General features: G+C 46.7%; 2 long non-coding RNA genes across 4 annotated transcripts in view; one reads left to right on the top strand and one right to left on the bottom strand.

Annotated features, from left to right (window-relative positions):
* Positions 1 to 23,346, bottom strand: part of LOC141126696 (uncharacterized) — an 885,136-nt gene that overhangs the window by 682,443 nt on the left and 179,347 nt on the right. The window lies entirely within an intron of this gene.
* The window catches only part of LOC141126687 (uncharacterized), an 81,074-nt gene that overhangs the window by 6,565 nt on the left and 51,163 nt on the right, over positions 1 to 23,346 (top strand). For 2 of the 3 annotated variants that reach the window (XR_012241422.1, XR_012241423.1), the window contains one exon: positions 10,650 to 11,082. The exons of the other annotated variant lie outside the window; for it this stretch is intronic. This is a non-coding gene — a long non-coding RNA (uncharacterized lncRNA). Of the gene's footprint in view, positions 1 to 10,649; positions 11,083 to 23,346 lie in introns of those variants that run through there. 3 annotated transcript variants of the gene reach the window in all.

The raw sequence follows: 23,346 nt of genomic DNA, 5'->3' as shown, positions 1-23,346 counted from the left end.
TGTACATGCTATGTGTTGGAAATATCTAATAAATAGAAAACTTAAAAATAAGTTTTCATTTTCTTTCCATATTTTGCAAAAACATGTGGAAAAAAATGATACGTTCAAAAGACTCATTATGCCTCATAGAATATACGTTGGGGTGTTTGCTTCTCAAAATGGGGTCATTTTGTGGATAATTCCATTGTCCTGGTGCTCCAGGGCCTTCAAAAGTGTAATAGGTAGTCAAGAAATTAGATGTGTAATTTACTGTATGTCCCTAGAACACCTGACGGTGCTCCTTACATGTTGGGCCTCTCTATGTGGCCAGGCTGTGGAAAAGCCTCACACATGTGGAATCTCCAAACTCAGGAGGAGTAGCATAATGTATGGTGTAATTTTTTGTATGTACATGCTATGTGTTGGAAATATCTTTATAAATTGACAACTTGTCTAAAAAAAATATGTTTTTATTTTCTTACCGCATTTTTCCAAATACTTGTGGATAAAAATGACTTATTATGCCACATAGAATATATGTTGGGGTGTTTACTTCTCAAAATTGGGTCATTTTGTGGGCGTTTCCATTGCCCTGGTGCTTCAGGACCTTCAAAAGTGTGATAGTTGCTTTTTGGGCCTCTCTATCTAGCTAGGCTGTGAAAAGGTCTCACACATGTGGTATCTCCATACTCAGCAGGAGTAGCAGAATGTGTTTTGGGGTGTAGTTGCAAGTATGCCTGTGCGTGTGCGAGAAATTACCTGTTATGACATTGTACTGTAGCAACAGTGGATTACCGTTACTTTACTATGCAGACAACCCCCTGTATTCTCCATCTATTCCAGTGTTCCCCTAGTGCTGGGCTCTAGTAATTGTCATCATATCAGTGAGCCAAACAAGAATGATTGTGGGACTAGTAGTCTTTTGGATTAGCTATTCGCATGTTGTGATATTATCCATGGACTACACATCCCAGAGATCCTTCTGCAACACGAACAGACCACTGGGAGGGACTACAACAGGCCTGGCAGATCGACCCCACGCTCTCTCTTTCCTGGATCTGATGGTGTGAGCACCTCTCTGCGGCTGAGAGAGAAGGCTGCGGCCTACCATCGAGTGATCGAGTAACCCCAGCTCGACCCCCGGAGGGCCCAACTCTGCTTCAGGGGACCTCAGTGAAGGAGCTATTTGAGGAAAACTGTGCTCCAGAGCTAGGAAGAAATCAAAGAAAAGGGGAAAAAAAGAAGTCATCTGCTACCCCTTCCCCTCCCTTGCCTGTTAAAAAGAAAAATGGGCCCCTGGGGAAGGGAAGACGGACACGGGAAATCAATGCACACCTTTCTGATCGAGTTGTTAAACAGACTCCACCACCACCAAGGAAACTGATCATGGCCCAGACTATAAAGTCACCAGCTGGAAATCTGCCAAGGAATTTGGTAGGGTCTCTCCAATAGTTTTGTTACAAGTAGAAGGTATTTTATACTCAAACTTTCCTGGACACAGGAGCTCAGGTGACCTTGTTGTATCTGGACTTCTATAACAAGCACTTAAGACACATCCCTTTGTGTAAGCTTGAAGAGTTGGAGATCTGGGGTATAGGTACCCAGAAGTGCCCATGTTATGGATATATCCCTATCAAGATAACATTTGATCCTTCCTTTCAACACTTTGGCTATTGTCTGTCCTCAACCACCTGGGGCAGGCCGCAATTTCTTGCTGATAGGCACCAACACCAATCTTGTGAGGAGATTACTCGGGCCATTGGCCCTGGAGGGCACTCCGGTAGGGAAGATCCATCCTCTGCTGAGACAGGCTTTTCAGTGTGTGTTGCAGGAAAAGAAGGCCCCCGTCGAGGGGGTAGGGAGACTGTGGCAATTGAGTGCCACAACCCCAGTGATGGAGGATGACTTAATCTGGAGTGAAAATGGGAAAGAGACCACTGTCCAGTGCCCTAATATGTCTCCCAGATGGGAAGAGGTGATCAAAGCTCAGCTAGCTCAATGAAATAAGATGTTCTCCAAAGATGCCTTCGATGTGAGTTGTGCCAAGAGTGCCCAACACTGAAGTTGGCTGAGTGAAGACAAGCCTTTCAGAGAAAGAGCTAGATGAATCCCTCTGTATGACCTGGAAGACCTTCGGGAACAGTTGGCTGAATTGAAGTAGGGCTATTCCAGATCAGTACATAACTCCTCGTATAGAAGAGGCCATGCAATGCCTGTCAGGAGCTAAATTGTTCAGTGTTCTGGATCTGAAGAGTGGATACTATCAGATACCAATGCATCCAGATGACAGATAGAAGGACAGCCTTTATCAGCCCTTTAGGATTCTTTGAATTCAACCACATGCCACAGGGGTTAACAGGGGCCTCCGCCACCTTTCAGAGATTGATGGAGAACACAGTGGTTGACATGAATTTAATAGAGGTGCTTGTATACTTGGATGACATAATCGTTTTTGGAAAAACGTTGGATGAGCATGAAGCTCGATTGGAGAAAGTCTTTCAACGATTACACACTGAAGAGCTGAAGTTGTCGTTAGAGAAGTGTCAATTCTATCAGACTTCAGTCACCTATCACGAATCTGTAGTCTCAGCTGAGGAAGTAGCCATGGACCCTCAGAAGCTGGAAACTGCTACCTCCTGGCCTCGACCAAGCACTGTCACTGAATTGAGGTTGTTTTTGGGGTTCTGCTCCTACTATAAAAGGTTTGTAAAGAATTTTGCACAGATTGCAAAACCTCTAAATGAGTTATTGCAAAAGCAGGCAGATGAGGACTTGAAGAAGACCCATACCAGAGGTTCAAGGAAGCCTCGTGAGTCTATTCGAGAGCAATGGACAATGAAGTGTGAAAAGGCTTTTGTGTCAGAAACCATGAAATCAGGCCGAAACAGAAGTACAGTTAAACCAGAATTGTTTAATAATAAAAGTAAAAAGAACAAACATAGTCAAAACATAGCCAAAGTTCAGTAGCCGGAACGGATAGTCAGCCAAGCCAGAAGCCAGGGATCAATGTAGTGGAACAGCAAACAGGATCTGGAGCCAGAAGGGATGTCAGCAAAGCAAGTCTTGAGCAGGATCACAGAGCATTTCAGTTTCTGTGATGTTGACCAATGCAAAGGCAGAGCTCCTATGGAGTGAACGGCTTAAGTAGGCAGGACTGATGAGCAGGATATCATCAACAGCTGAGTAACTGCAGAGAGATAGGAGCTGACAATTAGCCTACAGCTGAGCAGCCAGCTCAGAGAAGGAAGGGCTGAGCACAGCCCTGACATTCTGAATGTTTGAACGGGAGCCTTATTGAAGCGCCCATGTTGGCCAATGCTGATCCCTCCAAATCTTACAAACTACGTGTGGATGCTAGCAGAGATGGGCTAGGGGGAATGTTATATCAGGTATCGGAAGGGAAGCTTTGCCCAGTGGTCTATGTGAGTGGAAGCCTCACTCCCCTGAGAAGAATTATCCGGTGCACAAGTTGGAGTTCCTGGCTCTTAAGTGGGCTGTAGTACACAAGCTACGAGACTACCTATATGGAGCCACAATCATGGTGAAAATGGATAATAATCCTCTGACTTAATTGCTGTCTACTGCCAGACTGCAGTTGCCACTGGACTTCGGTGGTTGGTCGCCTTGTCTGAGTTTTAATTCAGTATAAAAAATACCGGCCAGCGGTGGGAAACCGAGAGGCTGATGACCTTATGCCACTGATACTGGTCAGAAGAGCTGGGTTCATTTGCCTCTAGAGGGATGGTATGCCAAGGAGTAGAGAATAGGCATATGGGGGCAACAAGCTGTTGGGGTCACCCACGCTGGAGTACCAAGATACTACTGTGATTTTACGCAAGTGCGTAGTCAAGAACTGCCTCCACTGAATAGAGAGGATGTGAGAAGAGATCAACGTGAGGACCCACCGGGCAACCTTATAAACAAGTCCTTGTCAGTTCTGAATCCTCAGATGCTGTTAAATAGTTTCATTGAGGGAGCTAAATTATTACATAAAGAATGGGAACGAATGCGGTTGGAAGACGGAGTTATATACCGAAAAGGCCCATCTGAGGAACCAGAGGGTGTTCGCCAACTATTCCTCCCTGAGAAACATCGACTAGTAGTTTTGGCTGCTCTCCATGATGTCCATGGCCATTTAGGTCCAGATAGAACCCTCAAGCTGGTTAGGGACTGCTTTTATTGGCCATCCATGAGGGCTGAAGTAGAAAGCTACTGTCACTCTTGCATTCGGTGCATTCAAAGAAAGACTTTGCCAGGCAGGGCAGCCCCAATGGGCCATCTACAGAGTCAGGGACCAATAGAATTGGTGTGCATTGAATTTTTGTGTTTGGAACCTGACCTGAGCGGGTGGAGTAATGTTTGGCCGTGACAGATCATTTTACTCGTTATGCTCAGGCTTTCCCAACCAGGGACCAGCAAGCTAGTACTGAAGCAAAGATCCTAGTGGAGAAGTTCTTCATCCGTTATGGGCTGCCTCAGCTTCTACATTGGGATTAAGGTCAGGACTTTGAGAGCAAGCTAATCCAAAGATTGTGTGAACGTTAGAATTTTCAAAAATCAAGAACCACTCCTTACCATCCCCAAGGGGACCCACAACCTGGGCGTTTTAACCGTACTCTGTTGAACATTCTAGGAACCCTTCCTTTTGCAGAAGAAACACCCTGCAGTGGTTCATGCTTACAATAGCACAATGAATGACTCTACTGTACTGGGCACTCCCATTACTGATTGATGTTTGGAAGGGAAGCTCGCTTTCCGGTGGATCTGTCTTTTGGAATGTCATTAGATCACGCATTTCAAGCCTCTCACCGAGGGTACGTCGTCACACTTTGAAAAAACTAAAAGACTGCCTATGAGAAAGCTAAGGAAGCATCTACCACCAGGGAACAGAGAAACAAGAAAAACTTTGATCTATTATTAAGGGTTCAAGACCTGCAACCTGGATATCGGGTAATGTTGCACAACCTAGGGGTGGCGGGAAAGCATAAGCTGGCTGATGGATGGCTTCTACAGCCCTATATTATCTGCAAACACTTACCTGGGCTTCCCGTATATCAGATCTGCCCTGAAGGAAAGATTGGACACCTAAAAACTTGGCTTCGAAACCATTTGCTGCCTATATCTGAAGCTATTCGAGTGGTTCCACCTCCTTGCTCAGAAACTAGAAACCAACAATCAGTCTCCTATGCTAAGATCGAGGATTTTTCGGGGTCGTGAACACATACCTCAAGAGGAGGAGAGTGATGAGGAAGAACTAACCCTTGATTGGCTATGGGTTCCCTCATCTGAGGACGACCCTACCATTTCTCAAGTTCCTTGAGAAAACAGTAATGAAACGTCCCCCTGGAGAAAGACCAAACTTCTGCTGTCTGAAGTTGAAGTGCCTGTGCACATCCCTGCGAGAGAGAGTGAGGAAGTTAAGATGGAGTCAAATGACCATTTAGAGGCGTCAGATGCTGTGGAAACTCCTGCTCCTCCTAATAATGAAATAGAAAGTGATAATGTTCCTGAAACCCTGGAGGAGCCAGAACCTGAGCCAGAACCCATATGTAGTTTTTGGGGAACAAATCGTGAGCCGGAGCCATTGGAAAGTATCTATTCTAGGTTGAGACAGAAGATCTGCCCTCCTAAAAGACTGACTTATGATACCTTTGGGGAAAATTCGGATGAGCTTATTACTACCGCTCAACATTCTAGTCAAGCACTTGCCTCCTTTATCCAACCTTTGATAGAGAATGACCTTGATCCGCCTCCTGACACTACTGGGTGGGCCACTAATTTACTACTGGCCTGCCACCAAAATGATATGACCCTGCCTGATAATGTTACATAGTTACATAGTAGGTGAGGTTGAAAAAAGACACAAGTCCATCAAGTCCAACCTATGTGTGTGATTATGTATATAGTTTATTGTTAGAAAACCCTTTTCTAGGTCAATTGTTCACTGTTGCAGCTTTTGGTTTGTAAAATAACAGTTCACTTTTCTTGTGGTACAATAAAGTGATTTCACAGGTTGTGTTCTGTCTTCGGGGACCAAAGACTTTCAAGTGGGGGGAGGATGTAGCAACAGTGGATTGCTGTTACTTTACTATGCAGACAACCCCCTGTAGTCTCCATCTATTTCAGTGTTCCCCTAGTAATTGTCATCATATCAGTGAGCCAAACGGGAAGGATTGTGGGATTAGTAGTCTTTTGGATTAGCTATTCGCATGTTGTGATATTACCCTTAGACTTCACATCCCATAGATCATACTGAAGCATGAACAGACCTCTGGGAGGGACTACAAAAGGCCTGACAGATCCGCCCCGTGCTCTCTCTTCCCCGGGTCTGATGGTGTGAGCACTTCTCTGCTGCTGAGAGAGAGGGCTGCGGCCTACCATGCAGTGATCAAGTGACTCCAGCCTGGCCCTGGAGGGCCCAACTCTGGTTAGGAAGGGAGTAAAAGTACCCAGTAGGCAAGTGGGTAATCTAGGAATTTGTCAGGTAAGCAAAAAGATAAAGTTATAGCAACAGTAAGGAGATTGAATGCCCCGTAAAAAGCCCTCCTGCAACAGAATACATCTTTGAGACACAACAGTAAGGGAAATAGAGGCTGAGGGAGTATAAGAAACTTCACTTCATCAAATAATTCATTAAAATCATCAACAAATAAAAGAGGGGTTAGCAATATAGCAGAAAACTTGTGGCCCAGGGTTAGACAAACCTATCTGTTCTCAGATTCCTCCTGTATTCGGGAGCCTTAAGAATTCTTTCTTGGTCACCGGTGGACTGGAGAAGCAGTAGGACTGTGATCCTGGTATACTCTGTGTGGATATGGGGGTGGTGGGCTAGGGTGAGAAAACCTACAGCATTGTTGTTTTGGGAATTGCACATCCACCTGGTCATCAAGATGAAGAGATCTTGTGAATGGGACCGAGTAGTATTCGCTGTACTGTTATGGAACCTGGTTTAGAGGAATATCCAGGCATTTGCAGAAATGGGAAAGGTCCTCCTGGACTCTCAAGAGGTCCGTGCAGCCTGCTACAGAGGCAGACAGGCCGAAGGGGAATTTCCATGTGTAATTGGATTCCTCAAGCCTGTAGAATATCTAGCAGGGGTCAGAGATCTTTTCAGTGTTGCAGAGTCATGGGGGATAAAGCCTGTTAGATCTTTATGTCAGCATTCTCATAAGAGAGTTGGATCTGATTACGTGCTTTCCTGAGGAGTAGGGATGAGTTTCGCTTACGCTTCTCCTCTTCTGACAGTTCTTAAATACCAGAGGGCGGGTGACCAAGCCCCCTCTGATGCAGTACGGCTGTTCACCAGTTCGCTGAACAGCGAACAATTTGGGGTGTTCGCGGCAAATTCGAATGCTGCGGAACACCCTTTAAAAGTCTATGGGAGAAATCAAAAGTGCTAATTTTAAAGGCTTATATGCATGGTATTGTCATAAAAAGTGTTTGGGGACCCGGGTCCTGCCCCAGGGGACATGTACCAATGCAAAAAAAAGTTTTAAAAACGGCCGTTTTTTCGGGAGCAGTGATTTTAATAATGCTTAAAGTCAAACAATAAAAGTGTGATATCCCTTTAAATTTCGTACCTGGGGGGTGTCTATAGTATGCCTGTAAAGGGGTGCATGTTTCCAGTGTTTAGAACAGTCTGACAGCAAAATGACATTTCAAAGGAAAAAAGTCATTTAAAACTACTCGCGTTTATACTGAATTGTCGGCCCGACAATACACATAAAAGTTCGTTGATAAAAACTGCATGGGAATTCCCCACATCGGAACCCCGAACCAAAATTTAAAAAAAAATGACGTGGGGGTCCCCATAAATTCCATACCAGGCCCTTCAGATCTGGTATGGATATTAAGGGGAACCCCGGCCAAAATTTAAAAAAAAATTGGCGTGGGGTCCCCCTCAAAATCTATACCAGACCCTTCAGGTATGGTATGGATTTTAAGGGGAACCCCGCGCCAAAATTTAAAAAAAAATGGTGTGGGGTACCCCCAAAAATCCATACCAGACCCTTATCCGAGCCCGCAACCTGGCAGGCCGCAGGAAAAGAGGCGGGACGAGAGAACGCCCCCCCTCCTGAACCATACCAGGCCACATGCCCTTAACATTGGGAGGGTGCTTTGGGGGTAGCCCCCCAAAACACCTTGTCCCCATGTTGATGGGGACAAGGGCCTCATCCCCACAACTCTTGCCCGGTGGTTGTGGGGGTCTGCGGGCAGGGGGCTTATCGGAATCTGGAAGCCCCCTTTAACAAGGGGACCCTCAGATCCCGGCCCTCCCCCTGTGTGAAATGTTAAGGGGGTACAAAGGTACCCCTACCATTTCACAAAAAAAAAGTAAAAAATGTTAAAAATGACAAGAGACAGTTTTTGACAATTCCTTTATTTAAATGCTTCTTCTTTCTTCTATTTTCTTTCTTCTTTCATCTATCTTCTTTCTTCTATCTTCTATCTTCCTTCAGTTTCTTCCTCCATCTTCTTCTTCTTCTGGTTCTTGTTCTTCTGGTTCTTCTTGTTCTTCTGGTTCTTCATCCGGTCTTCTCATCCGGCATCTTCCTCAGTAGCGCCGTCTTCACTTCATCTTCTTTCCTCGGGCAGCTCCGCATCCACGATTGGATGGGAGGCTCCCGCTGTGTGACGCTTCTCCTCTTCTGACAGTTCTTAAATAACGGAGGGCGGGTGACCCCGCCCCCTCTGACGCAGGGCGGGTGACCCCGCCCCCTCTGACGCAGGGCGGGTGATCCCGCCCCCCTCTGATGTCACGGGGAATGCCACAGGGAAGTCCCCGTGCGTCAGAGGGGGCGGGGTCACCCGTACTGCGTCAGAGGGGGCGTGGTCACCCGCCCTCCGTTATTTAAGAACTGTCAGAAGAGGAGAAGCGTCACACAGCGGGAGCCTCCCATCCAATCGTGGATACGGAGTGGCCCGAGGAAAGAAGATGAAGTGAAGACTGCGCTGCTGAGGAAGATGCCGGACGAGAAGACTGGATGAAGAACCAGAAGAACAAGAAGAACCAGAAGAACAAGAACCGGAAGAAGAAGAAGATGGAGGAAGAAACCGAAGGAAGCTAGAAAATAGAAGAAAGAAGAAGCATTTAAATAAAGGAATTGTCAAAAACTGTCTCTTGTCATTTTTAACATTTTTGACATTTTTTTTGTGAAATGGTAGGGGTACTTTTGTACCTCCTTACCATTTCACACAGGGGGGGAGGGCCGGGATCTGGGGGTCCCCTTGTTAAAGGGGGCTTCCAGATTCCGATAAGCCCCCTGCCCGCAGACCCCCACAACCACCGGGCCAGGGTTGTGGGGATGAGGCCCGTGTCCTCATCAACATGGGGACAGGGTGCTTTGGGGGGCTACTCAAAATGACTTTTAAATGACTTTTTTCCTTTGAAATGTCATTTTGCTGTAAGTTCTAAACACGGGAAACATGCGCCCCTTTACAGGCATACTATAGACACCCCCCAGGTACGAAATTTAAAGGAATATTACACTTTTATTGTTTGACTTTAAGCATTATTAAAATCACTGCTCCCGAAAAAACGGCCATTTTTTAAACTTTGTTTTGCATTGATACATGTCCCCTGGGGCAGGACCCGGGTCCCCAAACACTTTTTAGGACAATACCATGCAAATTAGCCTTTAAAATGAGCACTTTTGATTTAGAACGTTCAAGTCCCATAGCCTTCAATGGGGTTCTAACGTTCGTGCGAAGTTTTGGTCTGTTCACAAGTTCTGGTGCGAACCGAACCGGGGGGGGGGGTGTTTGGCTCATCCTTACTGAGGAGATCTTCTTTGAAGCAAAAGCAGCAACGTCTGTCTAAAAGATTACTGAAGATGGCCATGACAGCTTGCCGCAGTTGATCTTGTTCCAATGTTTCTGGGAGGACGAGATTGTTGTGATGCCCATGGTTATCTAGGTCTTCTAGATGTCTATGAAGATCCCGCAGTTGCAGGATATGAGCATCCAGGACAGTAAAGAGCTTATGTATGTGAGCTTCCTGGTGTGTGGTCATCAAAAAAACTTCATGTACCCTATCTGCTATGCCTTGTATGTCATGGCGGAGGTCCACAATAGCTGCTGAAATAGGGTGTCCTTTATGTCAGCCGCCATGCTGTGCAGGTCGCTCAGGCTAGGAGAGTGCTTGGAGGCAGGGAACGATGAAGGAGGTGAACCTCTAGCTGGCACAGCTGTATTCTGGTTCTGTGTATATGTGGAAGTTGCCAGTGATGCCACCATGTTAGAGGGCTGGGTGGGGAAGATCTCTGGATTTTGGTGGCTAAGCTGCATGCCCTGGTCCCCTCAGCTGCGGGATGATTTCCACATATGTATACCTGCCTGGGTCTCGGCTGGAGTAGAAGACAATCCCTCTGTTGGCCGGAGCTCCAGGTCTAAGTGGCCTTTTGGGTCTTCAGTCAGGCCACACCCTGACTCATTCATTCCTATTGGATTTTCACTTTTTGTCCTGCAATATGAAAATATAATTTTATCAGAAAAATATATATTTTTTTAGGAACTATATCTCGGAAATGAAGAAATATAATTCTGAATGACTAAAAGTGTGCTGAATATGAATTAAAAGAATAAACTAACATTATTAGCTCAGTTACACTTTATAATATATTTTATATTTTTAGACTGAAGTTACTATTATTCCCTTCTTTGTTCTGTAGTGTAAATCAGTCGCAGTTGATGTGTATAAAGCTCCGGTGATTGCGTCTCCTCCTGAGCAGAGCTGCCGGTGACTGAGAAGATTTGCTGTGTGACATGAATTGTTCTCCGGTGTTCTGTGTCTGTTACCTGCTGATACTCCTCCTTCCCATCACCTACTATGGAGTAGTACTGACCCAGGGCTCAGCGCCTGGTTGTAGAATGAATATGGTAAAGTCAGTGTTTGAGTATAAATATTACCAAGAGGGAGATTTCATTATCGGAGGATTAATTTCTGCTCACTTGAGGAGCAAGTATGAGAAAAATTTGAGGAAACCCTATTTTGATGAATCTGGCTCACGTAGAGCCTATTCTTTTTGTGATCAGTAAGTTTTGTTTTATCATCTTTGCTCTCTCTGTATAACCCAACAAAGAGAAAATAAAATGGTTTATCTTCATTTTTACTGTAATATTTTATGAAAGTTTGCAAATGTTTCTACTGTTGTTTTATATTTTCTCATTATTAGACTCAAGTCTTTATGCCACCAATATACAAATACTACTAAACAAAGAAAATAATCTGCGCTATGTGTTGTGATCTAAAATCAGTGATGAATGATTAATAAACAGCTGCACTCATTGTATTGCACATCCCAATACTAAAACATAACCATAAAAAAAAAAATAGTGTTGCTCTGTGAATATACTCAAACAAGCATATACAGGTACTCCTCACTTAACCACCAGGTTCTGTTCCAACGACCAGGTCATTAAACAAATTGGTTGTTAAACGAGGAATCACAAGTAAATCAATATTTTAAGCATTCTTAACTACTGTACTGTATTGCACTGTGAAAAAAGGTCTAAATATAAAACTGCAACTCAATGACGTTGTTTTAATTTGCATAAGTACAGATCAAACAGGAAAATTCTGTACTGTACAATACAATGATGTATATAGGCGACGTTAGAGGGGGAGAGCTGGTCGTAAGTCCGAATGGTCGTTAAACGACGAGTATCTGTATTCAAATAATCAGAATCATATAGAGCTCATACACTGATGAGAAAAAAGTGCTATAAGTTCAAAAAAGGAAACTCATCCATATATACATGTAAAGGTGTAAACATGTGCATTCATCAATAATAATATTCTATAAAGTGCCAGGTGAGGTATACAGATTGAATATTTTCAATTAACCACTTCTGGACCAAGACTATATCTGACCCTTGTTGTTTACAAGTTAAAACCATTTTTTTTGTTTGCTAGAAAATTACCGTATTTATCGGCATATAACACGCACCCCAAGTTTAGGAGAGAAGTTTAAGGAAAAACTTACATTTAAATGCCCATCAATGCAGCCTTATGAGTGTCCATCTGCAGCCTTGCCCAGTGTCTTTGCAGCCTTGCCCAGGGCCTTTGCAGCCTTGCCCAGTGTCTCTGCAACCTTGCCCAGTGCCTTTGCAGCCTTGCCCAGTGTCTCTGCAGCCTTGCCCAGTGCCTTTGCAGCCTTGCCCAGTGTCTCTGCAACCTTGCCCAGCGTCTCTTCAGCCTTGCCCAGTGCCTCTGTAGCCTTGCCCAGTGCCTTTGCAGCCTTGCCCAGTGCCTCTGCAGTAGGGATGAGCCGAACACCCCCCGGTTCGTTCGCACCAGAACGGACCGAAAGTTCGCACGAACGTTAGAACCCCATTGACGTCTATGGGACTCGAACGTTCAAAATCAAAAGTGCTCATTTTAAAGGCTAATTTGCATGGTATTGTCCTAAAAAGGGTTTGGGGACCCGGGTCCTACCCCAGGGGACATGTATCAATGCAAAAAAAACTTTTAAAAACGGCCGTTTTTTCGGGAGCAGTGATTTTAATGATGCTTAAAGTAAAAAAAAAAAGTGAAATATTCCTTTAAATATCGTACCTGAGGGGTGTCTATAGTATGCCTGTAAAGTGACGCGTGTTTCCCGTGTTTAGAACAGTCCCTGCACCAAATGTCATTTTTAAAGGAAAAAATCTCATTTAAAACTGCTTGCGGGTTTAATGTAATGTCGGGTCCTGGCAATATGGATGAAAATCAGTGAGACAAACGGCATGGGTACCCCCCAGTCCATTACCAGGCCCTTTGGGTCTTGTATGGATATTAAGGGGAACCCCGCACCCAAATTAAAATAAGGAAAGGTGTGGGGCCACCAGGCCCTATATACTCTGAACAGCAGTATACAGGCTGTAGGTTTGTTGTTAAGTAGAATCTCTTTGTAATTTTGAACGGGTACATTTTTAATGTGTTTAGCTCCAGCCAAAAAATCTTTTTTAAGCTTTTTGGAAAACATAGGGAAGGGTTATCACCCCTGTGACATTTGTTTTGCTGTCTTTCCACCTCTTCAGAAGATTTCACCTCACTTTTTGTCCCAATGGATTGGAAAGCATCAGTGGAAAGGAGAAATGTTTTTCCCATATTAACTCTTACAGGAGAGAATTTCCCTTCCTAGGGGTAGATTTATTCTCACTTCCTGTTGTCTCCTTCCGTTTGCAAGTAGGAGTCGTTTGTAAGTTAGTTGTTTGAAAGTAGGGTCCTGCCCTATATACTCAGCAGAAATTTGGGCCTTAGGTGTTGCTGTGGCCACAACACTGTAAGCCCTCACAGGGCTCTGCTGTGAAATATTAGATCAAGAATTGTAATTACATGCCCCTGTTGAACAGGAGCTGAAAAATTAGGCCTTAGGCACTGGTGCTGGTGCCACAACACTGCAACCCCTCACAGACACTCTAGTTGGAATGCAGGAACGAGCCCTGCTGCAAAGTATTGCATCAAAAATTGTAATTACACGCCCCTGTTAAACAAGGGCTGAAAAATTGGGCCTTAGGCACTGGTGCTGGTGCCACAACACTGCAACCCCTCACAGACACTCTAGTTGGAATGCAGGAACGAGCCCTGCTGCAAAGTATTACATCAAAAATCGTAATTACACGCCCCTGTTAAACAGGGGCTGAAAAATTGTGCCTTAGGCACTGGTGGTGGCACCCAGAACCAAAAATGTTCTTACAAGCTATCAGCGTGATGATTGAGGAGGAAGAGGATAATTACTCAGGGATAGTCACTCAGCATCAGCATAGGCAGTCTTTGAAGGGATCTGAGATTTCAAAAAAAATTATTCGGTTACATCAGCATCAGGTGCTTGGTAGCTGGTGGTGATCCAAGACTCATTCATTTTTATGAAGGTCAGTCGATCGACCGAGTCAGTGGACAGACGCACCCTGTGATCGGTTACCACGCCTCCAGCAGCACTGAATGTGCGTTCCGAAAGAACGCTGGATGCAGGACAGGCCAGTAGCTCAATTGCATACTGTGCAAGCTCTGGCCAGTGATCCATCCTCAAGACCCAGTAACCCAGAGGATTTTCGGTGGGAAAGGTGTCCAAGTCTGATCTTGCCCCTAGGTATTCCTGCACCATGTAAAACAGACGCTGGCGATGGTTGCTGGAACCGATCATACCTTGGGGCTGCGGACCAAAAAATTGTCTGAACGCATCGGTCAGACGGCCACCTTCTCCACCGCTCCTTCTTTGACTGACCGAAACCTCAGCAACACATTGTCCAGAAACAGGAGTTTGTAACCTCCCAGTCTCTGGGAACGCGTTGCACAGACCTTTCTGCAAGGCCTCCCGAAGATGTTTCATCCTCTGCTCCCTCTGCGATGGCAAGATAAGGTCTGCAACCTTACCCTTGTAACGTGGATCAAGGAGGGTTGCCAGCCAGTATTGGTCCTTCTCCTTGATACCACGAATACGAGGATCCTTATGCAGGCTTTGCAGGATCAGGGAGGCCATGCAGCGTAGGTTTGCTGAGGCATTCGGTCCGGAGTCCTCTGGGTCACTAAGGACGACATGGTCCGCAGCCACCTCCTCCCAGCCACGTACAAGTCCATGTGTTTCTTGGGACTGATCCCTTAAAGACTGCTGCTGATGCTGAGTGCCAGGCTCCACCTCCATACTGACACAATCTTCCTCCTCCTCCTCCTCCTCTTCCTCCTCGTCCTCTTCCTGTGTGATCGGCGGGCACGCAGGAACACTGTCTGGATAAAGGGGGCCTTGAGAGCTAAGGAAGTCCTCCTCTTCCTGCCTCTGTTCTGCCTCAAGTGCCCTGTCCATTATTCCATGCAGCGTGTGCTCCAACAGGTGGACAAGGGGGACAGTGTCACTGATGCATGCACTGTCACTGCTCACCATCCTCGTGGCCTCCTCAAATGGTGACAGGACAGTGCATGCATCCCTGATCATGGCCCACTGGCGTGGGGAAAAAAAAACAAGCTCCCCTGACCCTGTCCTGGTGCCATAGTCGCACAGGTACTCATTGATGGCCCTCTGCTGCGTGTGCAGCCGCTGCAGCATGGCCAACGTTGAGTTCCACCTGGTGGGCATGTCACAGATTAGGCGGTTCTTGGGCAGGTTAAACTCCTTTTGGAGGTCCGTCAGCCGAGCACTGGCATTATATGACCGGCGGAAATGCACACAGACTTTCCTGGCCTGCCTCAGGACATCCTGTAAGCCCGGGTACCTGCCCAAGAACCGCTGCACCACCAAGTTAAGGACGTGAGCCAAACAGGGCACATGGGTCATTTGTCCCTGTCGGAGGGCAGAGAGGAGGTTGGTGCCATTGTCGCAAACCACCATTCCTGCCTTAAGTTGGCGTGGCGTCAACCACCTCTGAACCTGCCCCTGCAGAGCTGACAGAACCTCTGCCCCAGTGTGGCTCCTGTCCCCCAAGCACACCAGCTCAAGCACCGCATGGCATCTTTTGGCCTGCGTACTTGCGTAGCCCCTTGAACGACTACGGATCACTGCTGGTTCCGAGGAAGAGGCCATGGAGGAAGAAGAAGAGGAGGGGGTGGAGGAGAGAGGTGTGTCACAATCATTAGCATTTTGGAGGCGTGGTGGCGGAACAACCTCCAACACTACTGCACCTTGTCCTGCATCCTTCCCAGCTGCCAGCAGAGTCACCCAATGCGGCGTGAAACTTAGGTAACGTCCCTGTCCATGCCTGCTGGACCATGAGTCAGCGGTAATATGCACCTTACCGCTGACCGCCCTGTCCAGCGAGGCATGGACATTGCCTTCCACATGCTGGTAGAGAGCCGGAATCGCCTTCCGTGAGAAAAAGTGGCGTTTGGGTACCTGCCACTGAGGAACCGCACATTCCACAAACTCACGGAAGGGGGCAGAGTCTACCAACTGAAAAGGCAGCAGTTGAAGTGCTAGCAATTTTGCCAAGCTAGCATTCAACCGTTGGGCATGTGGATGGCTGGGAGCAAACTTCTTTCGGCGGTGCAGCAGCTGGGGCAGGGAAATTTGCCTGGTACAATCTGACGTCGGTGTACCAAAATCAGATTGCCCACAAGTACGTGGCTGTGACACACCTAATTCTACACCTTCATTCCTCTCAGTGCAGGTCTCAGAGAGGACTGAAGGTCTAGTGGGGTTGGAAATCTCAGCTGATGAGGAGCAAGCAGAGGTCCTCTTTGTTCTTTGGTGTGGGTCTTTTAGATACGCTTGCCAACGAACTGCATGGCAGGTCAACATATGTCTGGTCAAGCATGTGGTACCCAAGCGGGAGATGTTTTGGCCACGCGAGATACGCTTGAGACATATGATGCAAATAGCAGCGGTGCGATCTGATGCACTCGTCTCAAAAAAGGCCCACACCAAAGAACTTTTTGAATAACGCGCAGAGACTGCAGCGCCCTGCACATGTGGAGCTTTGGGGTGTGATGCAGTCAATGTGCTGCCCTTAGGCTGGCCCCTGGAGGGCATCCTGCCTCGTTGGTGATGTGCCGCCTCCTCCTCCTCCTCCTCCTCCTCTCTCCTATCAGGCACCCACGTTGAGTCAGTGACCTCATCATCCCCTCCCTCCTCATCACTGGAGCAAACCTGGCAGTATGCTGCAGCAGGGGGAGCATGACTGCCAGATTGCTGTCCTTCTTGGGCACCCCCTCTGTCCGTGCTCGTGTTACTGCCTTCATCGAGCTCAGTATCATCATCAGAGCCTTCCAAACGCTGGGCATCCTCCTGGAGCATGTACCCAACACTGTGGTCAAACAGTTCGAGCGACTCCTCAGGAGGACATGGTGGGGCTAGGGAAGGAGTCACTGATGACATTGAGCCGAGGGAAGAGGCCGCTGCTTTGCCAGACAAAGTACCCTGGGCATGGGTGAGAGAGGATGAGGAGGATGAGGACGGCTTGGTCATCCACTCGACCAAGTCTTCCGCATGTTGCGGCTCAACATGGCCAGCTGCCGAAAAAAAGGCCAAGCGTGTCCCATGGCCACGTGCTGATGAGGATGCACCGTCTCCACGACCAGCACTAGACACAGAGCCTGCTTGCCCTCTCTTATTGGCTTGTGACTGTCTGCCTCTCCTTCTTGGCCTTCCAGACATACTAATGGCCTGTAGCTGCACTAAGCTGGGATATATATATATATATATATATATATATATATATATATATGTACTGATACTGCAGCTAGCAAAATCAACTGCCTGCCTGTAGTATGAGAACACCACCAACCTTCTACAGGTAGCTTTAGCTGAACACTGTGAGGTGGACGCACCCCACTAACTTGTAGGTTTAGCAGAACACTGTGAGCAGGACGCACTGCACTAACTGTAAATAGTCTAGCTGCCTGACTGTGGTACTAATAGGATCAAAAGAACACCAGCAATTTTCTTCAGGTAGCTGTATTTACTGTAACAAGACAAGCCTGCCTGTCAGTAAGAAGATAACAGAAACGGATCTAGCTGAACACTGTGAGCAGGACACACCCCACTAGCTTGTAGGTTTAGCTGAACACTGTGAGGTGGACGCACCCCACTAACTTGTAGGTTTAGCTGAACACTGTGAGCAGGACGCACCCCACTAACTTGTAGGTTTAGCAGAACACTGTGAGCAGGACGCACTGCACTAACTGTAAATAGTCTAGCTGTCTGACTGTGGTACGAATAGGATCAAAAGAACATCAGTAATTTTCTTTAAAATACTGTAACAAGACAAGCCTGCCTGTCAGTAAGAAGATAACAGGAACGGATCTAGCTGAACACTGTGAGCAGGACGCACCCCACTAGCTTGTAGGTTTAGCTGAACACTGTGAGGTGGACGCACCCCACTAACTTGTAGGTTTAGCTGAACACTGTGAGCAGGACGCACCCCACTAACTTGTAGGTTTAGCAGAACACTGTGAGCAGGACGCACTGCACTAACTGTAAATAGTCTAGCTGCCTGACTGTGGTACTAATAGGATCAAAAGAACACCAGCAATTTTCTTCAGGTAGCTGTATTTACTGTAACAAGACAAGCCTGCCTGTCAGTACGAAGATAACAGGAACGGATCTAGCTGAACACTGTGAGCAGGACGCACCCCACTAGCTTGTAGGTTTAGCTGAACACTGTGAGGTGGACACACCCCACTAACTTGTAGGTTTAGCTGAACACTGTGAGCAGGACGCACCCCACTAACTTTTAGGTTTAGCAGAACACTGTGAGCAGGACGCACTGCACTAACTGTAAATAGTCTAGCTGCCTGACTGTGGTACTAATAGGATCAAAAGAACACCAGCAATTTTCTTCAGGTAGCTGTATTTACTGTAACAAGACAAGCCTGCCTGTCAGTAAGAAGATAACAGGAACGGATCTAGCTGAACACTGTGAGCAGGACGCACCCCACTAGCTTGTAGGTTTAGCTGAACACTGTGAGGTGGACGCACCCCACTAACTTGTAGGTTTAGCTGAACACTGTGAGCAGGACGCACCCCACTAACTTGTAGGTTTAGCAGAACACTGTGAGCAGGACGCACTGCACTAACTGTAAATAGTCTAGCTGCCTGACTGTGGTACTAATAGGATCAAAAGAACACCAGCAATTTTCTTCAGGTAGCTGTATTTACTGTAACAAGACAAGCCTGCCTGTCAGTAAGAAGATAACAGAAACGGATCTAGCTGAACACTGTGAGCAGGACGCACCCCACTAGCTTGTAGGTTTAGCTGAACACTGTGAGGTGGACGCACCCCACTAACTTGTAGGTTTAGCTGAACACTGTGAGCAGGACGCACCCCACTTACTTGTAGGTTTAGCAGAACACTGTGGGCAGGACGCACTGCACTAACTGTAAATAGTCTAGCTGCCTGACTGTGGTACTAATAGGACCAAAAGAACACCAGTAATTTTCTTCAAAATACTGTAACAAGACAAGCCTGCCTGTCAGTAGGAATATAACAGGAACGGATCTAGCTGAACACTGTGAGCAGGACGCACTGCACTAAATGTAAATAGTCTAGAAGATAACAGGAACGGATCTAGCTAAACTGAATACAGTGTATATATATATATATATATATATATATATATATATATATATATGCAACACCTGGGATGCATATATATACACAATACACTTTAAGTGCAGCTGACTGACTGACTGTCCTGCCTAATCTAGCTAACTCAAATGAAATGACACTGTCTCTCTCTCTCTCTCTAAGCACACCGGAACATACTGCACAGGGCCGCCGTGCAGGCAGCCTTATATAGTGTGGGGCGTGTACTAAATCCCCTGAGCCATAATTGGCCAAAGCCTCCTTGGCTTTGGCCAATTATGGCTCTCTGTTAAGGCGGCGCTGTGATTGGCCAAGCATGCGGGTCATAGTGCATGCTTGGCCAATCATCAGCAAGCAATGCACTGCGATGCCGCAGTGAATTATGGGCCGTGACGCGCCACACGAATTTGGCGCGAACGGCCCATATCGTTCGCAATTCGGCGAACGATCGCAAAGCCGATGTTCGAGTCGAACATGGGTTCGACTCGAACACGAAGCTCATCCCTACTCTGCAGCCTTGCCCAGTGTCTCTGCAGCCTTGCCCAGTGTCTCTGCAGCCTTGCCCAGCGTCTCTGCAGCCTTGCCCAGTGCCTCTGTAGCCTTGCCCAGTGCCTTGGCAGCCTTGCCAAGTGCCTTTGCAGCCTTGCCCAGTGCCTTTGCAGCCTTGCCCAGCGCCTCTGCAGCCTTGCCCAGCATCTCTGCAGCCTTGCCCAGTGGCTCTGTAGCCTTGCCCAGTGCCTTTGCAGCCTTGCCAAGTGCCTTTGCAGCCTTGCCCAGTGCCTTTGCATCCTTGCCCAGCGTCTCTGCAGCCTTGCCCAGCATCTCTGCAGCCTTGCCCAGCGTCTCTGCAGCCTTGCCCAGCGTCTCTGCAGCCTTGCCCAGTGGCTCTGTAGCCTTGCCCAGTGCCTTTGCAGCCTTGCCCAGTACCTTTTCAGCCTTGCCCAGTGTATCTGCAGCCTTGCCCAGTGCATTTTCAGCCTTGCCCAGTGTCTCTGCAGCCTTGCCCAGTGCCTCTGTAGCCTTGCCCAGTGCCTTTGCAGCCTTGCCCAGTGCCTCTGCAGCCTTGCCCAGTGCCTTTGCAGCCTTGCCCAATGTCTCTTCAGCCTTACCCAGCATCTCTGCAGCCTTGCCCAGTGCCTCTGTAGCCTTGCCCAGTGCCTTTGCAGCCTTGCCCAGTGCCTCTGCAGCCTTGCCCAGTGCCTTTGCAGCCTTGCCCAGTGTCTCTTCAGCCTTGCCCAGCATCTCTGCAGCCTTGCCCAGTGCCTTTGCAGCCTTGCCCAGTGCCTTTGCAGAATTGCCCAGCCACTTATTATTTAAAATTGGTGCCGATCTCCGCTGACTGTCAGCAGAGAGAAGCGAGCACCGGCGAGATACACAAAGTCGAGTGTACTCGGCTAGTTTTGGCTCCTCTCGCAGTCCCGCCCATCTCCACTGATTGCGAGAGGAGAGGAACGAGCGGCCCCGACAAACACATAGCCGAGTGTAATCGGCTAGTTTCTGCTCCTCTCGCAGTCCCGCCCCTGACTGTGAGTAGAGCCGAGAATAGCTGAGTACACTCAGGTATGTATATATCGCTGGCGCTCGCTCCGCTCCACTCACAATCAGCAGAGATCGGCGGGGATCGGCGGGGATCGGCGTATAACACGCACCCATGATTTTCCCCTGATTTTAAGGGGAAAAAAGTGCATGTTATACGCCAATAAATATGGTACTTAGAACCCCCAAACATTATATATCATTTTTTTTAGCAAAGACCCTAGAGAATAACATGGCGGTTGTTGCAATATTTTTTGTCACACGGTATTTGTGTCTTTCAAACCCATTTTGTTTGGAGAAAATGCACTTCACTGAATTAAAAAATAAGAAAACAGTAACATAAGCCCAATTATTTTGTATATTGTGAAAGATGATGTTACGCAGAGTAAATAGATACCCAACATGTTACACTATTAAATTGCGCCGGCTCATGGAATGGCGATAAACTACGGTACTTAAAAATCTCTATAGGTGACGTTTAAAAAGTTTTAATGGTCACCAGTTTAGAGTTACAGAGGAGGTCTTTTATGATAATTATTTCACTCACTCTAACGATCGCAGCGATACCTCACATGTGTGATTTGAACACTGTTCACAATTGTGGGCGTGTCTTAGCTATGCGTTTTCTTTGGTGTCTGAGAACGTGGGGACGGGGCACTTTAAAAAAATGTTATTCTTATTAATTTTATTTTTTTGTTTTATTTAATACCGTCCCTTTAAAAAAGAAAACTCTGATCACTTTTATTGCTGTCACAAGGAATGTAAACATCCCCCAAGACACCAAATCCCTCCTTTGCACTTAAAAATATTCAAAATTTGCGTCTCTGAATACTGTCATTTTTTTATAATCTGCGCCATTTGCAGCCGAGTAAACTAGAAGTGGCATTGTGATGTCCCCTCCGGGTTTTTGCATCAGAGACCTGATCAGAGCCGAATCCGGCTTCATTCGAGTCTCTGAGCAGCCAGCAGATTTGCCGGTTGGTCGCTCAGCCTCCTGGTGGGACGGGAGACCCGGGCAGAGCGCGGAAGGAGGCGGGAGGCTGCCCCTGGCCTTGCGATAACGGTTGAGCGGCTGCTGAGCCGCATCGGTTGTTATCAATAGATAGCCGATCGCCTGCTCTAAAAATGGTCCCGGGGTGAAGCCTGCACCTCCATATCATCCCGGTACAACCACTTCAACACAATGACCTGCAGGTACATGATTTTGTGTGAAGTGGTTAAAGTGCCAATTATTCTGTGCAAAGCATAAAAAACCTGTAATAATGTTCATTCAAAATGTCAAATCTTCAAATGTGGCATAAAATTGGTGAATGATATAGACAGAGGAATCCCAATTCCAAATACTGGTGGTGACACAGGTGCTCCACACGGGCTTAATTACAGTCCAAAAGTTCTCCAAGTGACCCCTTGTCTGTTCTCCACCATATATAATCATGAATGGACGCTTACCAGATGAGGAGACCCCGAACAAGGTCTAGCCACACATTAGTGGGCAACAACCCCCCCCCCCCACTGTAGGTATGCAGGTAACACTTCCTTCACAACCCTGGGTTGGAGGACATAGCGGTGACGCCAGCGCGCCCGCCGGGAAGCCGGGTGATCATTTCTGAATGTATGATGTATTAATTTTATTTGTGAATGACTACAAGTAAGAGGCCACATTATCGGTGATCTTTGGATGGCACATCTATAATACGGGTCCTGTGAAGGGAATGTTACCAACATACCCACAGTGGGGGGTGTTGCCCACTAATGTGTGGTTAGACCTCATTTGAGGTCTCCTCATCTGGTAAGTGTCCATTCATCATTATTAGGGATGGGCGCCCGTTCGCCGAATAGCGAACAATTTGGGGTGTTTGCGCAAATTCGAAAGCTGCAGAACACCCTTTAAAAGTCTATGGGAGAAATCAAAAGTGCTAATTTTAAAGGTTAATATGCAAGCTATTGTCATAAAAAGTGTTTGGGGAACAGGGAACATGTATAAATGCAAAAAAAAAGTTTTAAAAACGGACTTTTTTTGGGAGCAGTGAATTTAATAATGCTTAAAGTGAAACAATAAAAGTGAAATATTCCTTTAAATATCGTACCTGGGTGGTGTCTATAATATGCCTGTAAAGGGGCCACCGTATTGGAATCAAGGGGGGATATCACTATAATCACTTACCGACCAGCTGCCGCAGTTTCACTGCAGCAGAATGGTACGGCTAGGCGAAGCGACGTTATGCATTGCCCCCCCCCGAGCAGATGCGAGTGCCCGGTGGTCACAATCACCCACGATCGCCGCTGAGACACAGAGAACCGGAAGCTTTCCGGTTCTCTGAGGGGAGAAGTGACAGATCGTCTGTCCATACAGAGTATGAACAGCGATCTATCTCTTCCCCCACACAGTCCCCTCCCCCCCTTCTGCTAGAACACACACTAGGGAACACATTTAACCCCTTGATCGCCCCTAGTGTTAACCCCTTCACTGCCAGCGACATTTTTTACAGTAATCAGTGCATTTTTATAGCACTGATTGCTGTAAAAAAGACAATGGTTCCAAAAATGTGTCAAAATTGTCTGATGTGTCCGCCAAAATGTCCCAGTCCCGATAAAAATCGCAGATCGCCGCCATTACTAGTAAAAAAAATACTAATAAAATGCCATAAAACTATCCCCTATATTGTAGACGCTATAACTTTTGCGAAAACCAATCAATATCCGCTTATTGCGTTTTTTTATGCCAAAAATATGGAGAAGAATACATATCGGCCTAAACTGAGGAAAGAAATCGTTTTTTTTTATATTTTTGGGGGTCTTTATTATAGCAAAAAGTAAAAAATAATGTGTTTTTTT

The sequence above is a fragment of the Aquarana catesbeiana genome, linkage group LG02 (assembly GCF_042186555.1).
Source record: "Aquarana catesbeiana isolate 2022-GZ linkage group LG02, ASM4218655v1, whole genome shotgun sequence".
Taxonomy (NCBI): domain Eukaryota; kingdom Metazoa; phylum Chordata; class Amphibia; order Anura; family Ranidae; genus Aquarana; species Aquarana catesbeiana.
This window is presented reverse-complemented; position numbering and strand designations above follow the sequence as displayed.